The sequence below is a fragment of the Trichoplusia ni genome, unplaced genomic scaffold, assembly GCF_003590095.1.
Source record: "Trichoplusia ni isolate ovarian cell line Hi5 unplaced genomic scaffold, tn1 tig00000572, whole genome shotgun sequence".
Taxonomy (NCBI): domain Eukaryota; kingdom Metazoa; phylum Arthropoda; class Insecta; order Lepidoptera; family Noctuidae; genus Trichoplusia; species Trichoplusia ni.
The window spans coordinates 1-9,981 of NW_020800039.1; the positions used below are offsets into that span (position 1 = coordinate 1).

The 9,981-nt window shown below is 36.0% G+C and overlaps 1 long non-coding RNA gene across 1 annotated transcript; it reads left to right on the forward strand.

The window, feature by feature from the left end:
- LOC113507078 lies at window positions 1–2,241 on the forward strand. Its single transcript, XR_003401794.1, has 4 exons — window positions 1–52; window positions 653–1,141; window positions 1,851–1,975; window positions 2,126–2,241. It is a non-coding gene; the product is annotated as an uncharacterized LOC113507078 (long non-coding RNA).
- Window positions 2,242–9,981: the final 7,740 nt, after the last annotated feature.

Below are 9,981 nucleotides of genomic sequence, written 5' to 3' on the forward strand. Positions count from 1 at the left end.
AGAAGAAATAGACAAATACAAGAATGTTTTGTGTGACACGACTGGTTTAGAGGTGAGTTTCTTGTTGTATTTACGTAGTGTTATGAAATGTTTACCGAGTATACTCTATTGTTTATTTAAATGTGTGACATTTTTAAATAATATCGAAACTTATGACTTGTGGACGAAAACATTAATTTACGGTGATAGTTTTATTTTAGATTACCGTAAGAACTGAAACCTGCTAGCAATTACTTCAATAAAAGGATTTAAAGAGAAAAATTGCTGGAATAGTTTTTTTAACGAATTGCTGGGATTTTATATGAATGTAACTTACTTTTTTTAATATTATCTAGATTTAAACGAAGCGATCATAAAGGAATGGAGTATGTAACGTAAACGTTACATACTCCATTCCAGTATGTAACGTAAACGTTACATACTCCATTCCTTTATGTAAATAACCTTTAAATGTCTTGCCTTTAAACTCAGTTTGAAATAAAACGTGACTAAAAAAAACATAATACCACAATAAAGATTACTAAATCAAGCCACTTATATAAATATATCATTTGTTTGTTTATTTAATATGTTTTTGTCTAACAGAACGAAAATAAATATTGCAAGTTGACTTTATAAAAAAAAAACCCTAATTGTATGTCGTGGTCTACAGATCGATCCAAACGATGGTTTTCCTCAAAAAATATGCAAACAGTGCAAAGAAGACGTTCAGTCCGCATCCTTACTACGTATTAAAAGTCAAACAAGCGATATAGAACTGAAGAATTTACGCAAGAAATACGAAAACACAAAAACCGAAATATATACAACAAAAATTGAAGAAATACACACTGAATTAGCAGATCATCATGATATATGCATAGAAATTAACAATTCAAATCCTAATATGCCAATACCAGAAATAAAAATCGAAATACAATGTGACAGTTCAAAAGAAGATGGCGTCACAACATGGCGGGCAGAGGAACCTGTTAAAAAGTTATCGAGGAAGGAAAAGAGACAAAGATATTTGGATTTAGTGGAAGGAAAGTTGGACCCGTGTGGTCCAGTCAAGTGCAGAGTTTGTAAGAAATCGGTCAGCAAATGGTCCTGTTTCATAAGCCACGCGAAATTACATTTGGGGTTCAATTTCATGTGTGAAGTAAGTATTTGAAATAGTTGCATTGGTTAAACAGTACGAGACGAGTAAAGGGTGATTGCCATGTGTGAGAGACATGTTTTTCTCATAAGTGTCATATGTGTGATATGTGAGTGTCACGTGTGAGACATGTGAAGCTCATGTGAATGACATGTGAGGGTCGTGTGTGTGTCATGTGAGGGTTATGTGTGTGTCATGTGAGAGCCATGTGTGACATGTGAAAGACACGTGTGTGTCATATGAGTGTCACGTGTGGGATATGTGAGTGCCACGTGAGTCATGTGAGTGTCATGTGTGTGACATGTGTGTGTCATGGGTGACGTGAATGTCTCTCATGTGTGAGACATGTGAGTATCATGTGCGACGTGAGTGTGTCTCATGTGTGTGACATGTGAGTCTCATGTGTCTCTGACATGTAAGTGTCATATGTGGGTCATGTGTGTGTCATGTGTGTGACATGTGTTGAATTTGAGTGTAATGTGTGACTCATGTGAGTGACAAGTGAGTGTCATGTGTCTCTGACATGTAAGTGTCATATGTGTGTCATGTCTGTGACATGTGAGTGTCATGTGTTCTGACATGTAAGTGTCATATGTGTGACGTGAGTGTGTCATGTGTGTGACATGTGAGTGTCATGTGTCTCTGACATGTAAGTGTCATGTGTGTCTGAATGTGAGTGAGATGTGTGTGTCATTTTTCAATATTTTTTCAGTTCTGTGGCAAAGTTTCATATCGACAACACAATTGAAACGCCACTGCAGGTCGTATCACGGCATGGAGAGGGACCTGCAATGCAAACACTGCAGCTATCTCGCTTTAGATAATGCGCAACTTAAGGTGAGTAAGAGAGGCGGACGCAATAAATAATTGAGTATTGAGGTTGATACTGCTTAAGTGGTAATCAGACTCGTTCCTGAGATTAGCGCGTTCAAAACAAACAAACTCTTCAGCTTTATATATTAGTATAGATATAGATTCCCCTTACAGGTACACACACGTCGTCAGCATACATTTGAGCGTCCCTACGTGTGCGACACCTGCAGTGCTTCATATCACAGCCGGCGGTGCCTAGTGCAGCACCTGGAGAGCCATCGGACTGTCGCTACCGTGGCAGGTAAACATATCAGCCTATATTTAGGTAGTTAACTTTAATAATAGTATAGACAACTTTCACACAACGCCATCTAGTCTCTAACTAAGCGAAGCTTGTATTATGAGTACTAGACAACTGATAAACATACTTATATATTTTTAAATACCTACTATTGATAAATTGGACAACCAGACACAGAACAAATGCTCGTGCTAATCACCCAAACATTGTCCTGGGTTGGAACCGAACGACCTCCGGTATAGCTGTCAGGGTACTGACCATTAGACCTACAGGCCTGCCGCTTGATGGCACAAGCTTGCTCAGATTAATCTGGCTGTTTCTTCCAAAGGGCGGTCCTAGCCCCAATCCGTTATTTGCAAATGACAGTGAGTGTTCCGCCCCGTAGGTACTGAATTTTCAATTATTGTTGGCAAAATGCTTTAGGAGAAACCGAATAGTGATAATGTAATATATTTTCCATTAATTCTTCGGTTATTCTGAATAGCGGAATTAAGGCCCAGTCTTTACAATTCTACTAAAAAGATTTGTCATGTGCGGTATTTACAGGGGTTTTTTAATGTTATCTTGTCATGGTATGGGCATATTATGAGAAGGAATGAAAATCATGTGGTGAGGAAGGCCTTGAGCATGGATGTGGATGGATATTGGGGAAGAGGACGACCAAGGAAACGATGGATGGATTGGTTGCAAGGCGATATGGCTGCAAAGAATCTTTCTTGTGGGATGATGTCAGATAGAAAGAAGAGAGGCAGAGTACAGGTTGCGCCGACCCAAACAAAGTATTTGGGATTAGGGCAGGGGAATGATGATTGTGTATAAAGGATTACAATGCATTGCCATACACCGACACAAAAACGCGGATGACGTAGCACGCCGGGTCAGGTTTAGTCAGTAAACGTCTAACACTACCATTTCTTCCCCCGAGGGAGTGGGTGTCCATGAGGATTCCCCCGCCTAGACGCCTTAACAAAGAAACGGGGAATTATGAATTGATGATTGTAACCCAAGCTAAAAAGCAAGGCTTTTTGCCTATATGTATAATTATTTGTATTTATAATATATTTGTTCCAGTGCGACCAATGCCCACAAGTATTCAAGTCATCACGACAGCTCTCAAGACATCGTTACAGAACGCATAGCCTCCGCGTGCAAGCATACAAAAACAGCTGACAATAAATACTTGTTTAAATAAATGTTTAAAATGGTAATAATAATCAACTGTTTATTTTTTAATTTGAACTTGTAATGTTGAGGAAACAAGTTCATCATTAACCTGCCCTTATCCCAATTATTTTATTTGGGGTCGGCGCAACATGTCATCTTTTCCATACCTTCCTATCGGTCGTCATCTCACAAGAAACACTCTTTACAGCCATATCGTCTTTCACACAATCCATCCATCGATTCCTTGGTCGTCCTCTTCCTCTATATCCATCCTCATCCATCCTTACCACATGATTTTCATTCCTCCGCATAACATGCCCATGTTGTTGAGGAAACAAGTTGGATACCAGATTGGTCACCACACCATACCCACTCTGCACGTCGTGTCGCAGGTTCGATCCCCGCGTAGGACAAGAATTTGTGTGATCCACGAATGCTTGTTCTGAGTCTGGGTGTCTTTGTAAAACCCCCGCGACACAAATATTAAAATCCTTACTGCGGGAGTCGTTTAAAAAAAAGCGAACCCGTGACACATTCCCAGTGTACAGCAGGCTTTCTAATATAAGATTCCAGAAATAAAACACAACATATATTTACATAATTTATTATTTATACATAACAGTGTGAAGCCACGCGAGTGCACTGCTCATACCACGCTCAGCAAAGATCGGCCATCTTGCGAATACTGCACCTTACACGGTAATGAACAAGTTTCTTCAAAAAATATAGTTTTTGGGGTGAATAAAAAAAGAGATTTTATTAAAATTTGGACGTTCAACAATGCAAATTATATTTTGCCTTTAGATTATAAGAAAATTCTGAAACATTTCTTAATTAATTGTGTTGCATTTTTATGTAATAAAATATTCATGCAATCCCCTAAAAACGCAATTTTCTATACACCCTTTGAAACTTATTCACCCCTACGGTATCTTGAACAAAATTTATAACAATATAGGGATTCTTTACCCAAAAATGTTAAGACAGAATCGTATTACAAGACTTCTATCTGTCTCTCTCTAGTCTGTATCTCACGAACCTTAATATATAGAAGGTTGAAGTTTTGACCGATATATCTGTTGCTATAATTAAAAATGAAGTTTGAGGGTTAAGCAATGGTTGATACAATCACAAATATGATTAGTAACTATATTTTTGGCAATGATTCTTGAAATTTGTTTTTGGGTAGACTAGTGCTGTCTTAAAGAATACTGTTCATTGCAGTGCAGAAGCAGATATTCTAAATCATGACCGAGTTATAAACGATGTATTCTTAACAATCAATAATTAGATATTTGACTAAAAAAACTTATTAACCCGTCAGACAAACTACCAAACCGCCTTGGATATATAACATTTATCGCGAATACAAAAAAATATTAAAAATTAAAATCTGGTGTGTCATCACTTATCAGTACTATTTCTACTGACAAATGACGTCACTAGCTAGTTCCATAATTTTCACCATTTGTTGGTCTAGTTGTAATTGGCCTTGACTGTTAAAGCGCAGGTAGTGTGTTTGATTCCCTGGCAGAACAAATCTTTGTATGTATTTATAAATATATAAGTATGTTTATCAGTTGTCTAGTACTCTTAATGCAAGCTATGCTTAATTTGAGACTAGATGGCGTCGCGTTATATTTAAAATAATAAAAATCGTATCCCATTTCTTTGGCCATCTATCTGACGGGTTAATTATAACAATTTAGTTAAATACCATTAAAACATTAAAATATACAATAATATTTATATATTAACATCTTGCTTTACAATTGCAGGAACAATTTCGATATATTTACTCTTATTGACATTTATTTAACTGTTTTACTTAATACTGACTGTCAGTCACATTTTAAACTTTCAACCTAACCTAAAAATTAGCGCTTACATGGTGAAAGGATTTGATAAAGCTATGCAAAGCAAAAAATTGAACTATTTTTGTTTTGATAGTAACTGTCGTGAGAATGATTCATTACTAAATGATGTAACGGTTTACTCACGCGTATTTATCGGGTCCAGCTCGACTTGCGATCCCGCCGCGCTCATGATTAAGGACTCCGGTTGGGTCCGAAACTAGTCGGGCGATCCCGATACATACGGGTGAGTAAACTGTTACATAATTTAATATTTTTTGTTTCTCCCACGTTTTTATACACTCACTTTTCTTGTTTGTTTGTCGTTCCGGTTGGATTTTTGCAACACATGAGGCACTTCCCGATAAGCCAGCAGGCTGAAATTTTCAGGGTGGCTTCAAACCCGATGACAATGCAATTTACAATTATAAAAACGGCTGTGAACGATTTTGATAAAATTTAAATGTAGTGGCATTTAAAACGTGGGTGTACGTATAGATTTTTTAATCTATTAATTATTATTTGTTGTTGCGAATATGTATTATTACGAATAGCACAATAACTTATTAATTTCACTTGTGTACAGTTGAAAGATTAATTATTTATTGATTTAACGAAAGGATTTAATTACTTACGAGAATAGGGATGATGCCATTTTTTTATTTCAGTGTCTATCTTGTAGTTTAATGCACAATAATAAATACGTTTCTTGTCCCGCAAACCATAAATTAATCAAATCATAGTAAACGGAACTTACGCGTGACGTCACTATAGTGTATAAAATGAAGTCGTTACGTCACAAACTAGCTAAACTTTAAAGCAGTTTTGTGAATTTTTGTTGGGCAGAAAATAATAATATAGATTTTCACTTTTTAATCCCAATCATCATCCCTATTCCTGTTTTAATTAACATACAAACACGACTGGATAAAACGAAAAAAAATACAAAAAATTGAAAATCAATATTATTTACTAATATACAATAAAAAAAACATTATTTATTTATACATAAATACATTATTTACATCAAATAAAAATATTCAGCTTAAATTTGATAATGTGGTTCAAACATTATTATTGGAAAGCTGATAGTTTACTATTTTTTAATAATACAATAAAATAGGATATTTAACAAAGAAAACTGTTTAGTCAATGAAACAAATTTCCAAAATATATTACATAAGCATTTTTTTATTTTATCTCGTAAATAAAAATTTTCGGGATACAGTGATTTAAAATCTCGTGTGACGTCACTTACCAGTACCTTTCACTAGCAAGTGATGTCACTAGCCCCTACTACCAAATTTAAGTGATTTTAATCTTCCTTATTATTTAAAGATGTGATAAAATGAAAATACGTAGTGAATATATTTTTTGTAAATCTGACTGACAGACTAAACTGTTTTATATTATTAGATTTAGATTTTCAATCGTCAGATAACTTCTATCTGAGGAATAAATATGGTGGTTGACATATTTCCTATACAAAAGCTGTCAAAACGCCAAACTTATTCGTCGAATAAAAGTTATCTGGCGATTGAAAAATCGGCCCTTTGTCAAATACCCTATAATGTATTAAATTGACTATTTTATTAATGCCTCTTGGTTGACTGATACGATTAATAATAATTATATTTTGATCATAAATTTGATACAATAACGCAATCTCTGTCTATTAGGCTTCTGTTTATTAGGGTACCGGATTCAAAGGCAGAAAACCGAATCGTTACTAAGGTTTTTATGTCTGACCGTCTGTCACTGGGTTGTATCTCAGAAACTGTGAAACCTAGAAAATTGATTTTTTTACAGATGATGTATTCAATGACCGTTGTAATACAAATACTAACAATAAACTTCGAGGGCTCCCGCACACGGGCCACCGGCCACCACCACAAAACGCCGCTACTGGCATATTTCCTGTACTTTAACGCAGTTTATACAGAAGAGCGAGCAGTGTCTTGTAACGTGTGGCGACCACTAGCTTCAAACTTATGCGGCGAGTCCCTATAAACTCATCATCAGCCTAGCCTTTTCCCAACTATGTTGGGGTCGGCTTCCAGTCAAACCGGTTTCAGCTAAGTACCAGTGTTTTACAAGGAGCGACTGCCTATCTGACCTCCTCAACCCAGTTACCTGGGCAACACGATACCCCTTGGTTAGACTGGCTGTCAGACTTTTTTTCAGCTTCTGACTATCTGTAACGACTGTCAAAGATGTAGGAATAACAGTCGGGACCCACAATTTAACGTGCCTTCCGAAACACGGAGGAACTCGTTATGACAAAGATGGTCACCCATCCACGGACCAACCGCGTCAAGCATAGCTTAACCTGTGATCGAATCACTTATGCGGTTATAGCTTAGCCACGAGCTCCTCCACGAGTCCCTATAAACTACAGTAGATAAATATGCCTGTAGCGGCGTTTTGTATTTGCGGCCGGTGGCCCGTGTGCGACGACCCTTAAGCAACGGTTATTGTATTTATAATTTTGTTGGTACATTATTTTATCAGTACCCTTCAATATAAATTGTCACTCTAGCAATTAGTTTTTCTTCAGCGTATTTATAAGGACCGCGAGTCAGACTAGTAGTGACCGGTTTTCTGTAGTGTATTCTGTAGTGTGTAGACAGCGCTATTATAATATAATTTCTCTTTTCTATTATTATAACTATTTAAGGCATCATTCAATTTAATCGATGGGGTTGAAATAATATAACATTAATATAAATATTTTCGAGCACTTACTTGTTAAAAATACGCCACAATATACCTTATAGAATAGGAAGTAGTCAAGAAACACATGAATTATTTTAGAAAAATAAATCTTGGAATTTAATACCTATATAGCGGGGGGTTTCACAAACATTCAAGTCACATGCACAAAGATACCCAGATTCAGGACAAGCATTCGTGGATCACACAAATGGTTGTGCTACGCGGGGATCAAACCCGCGATACATCGGCTATCTGAGCCGTCATCTGTCTGAACAGTGTAATTGTCAGAGTATGATACTTGCTGGTATAAAAAAGAAACTTATTATTCTCAGTGTAGTTTTTGACAACTTTCATTTCATTTTAATTTTTTGATACTACGAACACTACATTTATTATTTTAAAAGCCTCCATTCCAATTGAAATTGTCTGGACTTCAAAAGTGACCCCTGAGTTTGTTTCGACATTTCTTCTCGGGGTAGTCAGATAGGAAATGTCGACTCCAGCGTTCTCAACAAGAAGAAGGCTTGTAAAAGTGATGATATATCCTACTTACAGAATAAATGATTTCATTTCAATTATAACTTCAGGACAGCTTTAGCTACTGCGATCCATTTTCAATCCTTCGCTACATAGAAAGAGGCCTTTGCCCAGCAGTGGGAATCAACTGGTATTTATAGATAAGACAGTGTTTTAAAAACTATAATTATTAAATAATTATTTCAACCTCATCGTTTTCCTTAAGATCTGTAGACACAGTGCTGTATAAATCCTAATTTTACAACAATTAAACATAATTATATATCTTACATCTTTCTAAGGGTCTAACATGCCTTAAAGTTATGTTATTTCAACTGTGGAAAAACTCAAAATTATGTATTAAAAACCTTGTCCGATCATTGAAGGGCATATAAGTGACTTGCCAGACTTCATCATCGGCCTAGCCTTTTCCCAACTATGTTGGGGTCGGCTACCAGTCTAACCGGATTCAGCTAAGTACCAGTGTTTTACAATGAGCAACTGCCTATCTGACCTCCTCAACCCAGTTACCTGGGCAACAATACCCCTTGGTGAGACTAGTTGTCAGACTTTCAAGCTTCTGACTACGTGTAACGACTGTCAGAGATGTATGAATAACAGCCGGGTCACACAATTTAACGTGCCTTTCGAAACACGTTCGTTCTTCATTATTTTTAATTAAATTTATTTGATCGCAGAAAATCTTTCCCAATAAATAATCACGGGTATTTTATCATTTTACACTACGCTACAAACCCTTACTATATTTGAATATTTTTCCTTTTATCTCGTAAACCAAAACATAAAGAGAATACAGTGATTTAAAATCTCATGTGACGTCATTCACCAGTACGCTTTTCACTAGCAAGTGATGTCACTAGCCACCACTACCAAATTTAAGTGATTTTAATCTTCCTTATTATTTAAAGATGAGATAAAATTAAAAATACGTATTCAATATTTTTTGGAAATCTGTTTGATGGACTGAACAGATTTATAAAATTAGATTTAGTCACATATTGATCAGACAGTATTTTTAAACTTTTTCCACAATTGCTATAATATAACTTTAAAAGCAGATACTACCTCTGGGCTACTGAGTCAACATTAAAAACATTTATACAGGCTGTCCCAAAACTCAACGATAATCTGAGACCGGATGAAACGCCAAGTCGTAACAGATAAGGGAGAAAGAAAAAAAAAATCATATCATTCAGTTCAGTGATAAGAGACATTTAAAAAGTTGTAATTCGACATCCCTCGTCGCATTTTTAAGTCCTGTGGTCACCAATGTAACAATATCGCTGAGATTTTTTTATTTCGAGATCTTCATTAACGATGCTATTAATCGCAACTATAAATTAATGCAATGCAAAAAAATGTCTCTCATTGCTGAACTGAGTGATATGGATTTTTTTCCCTGATCTGTTATCACTTGGCCTTTCATCCGGTCTCAGAATATCGTTGAGTTTTGGGACACC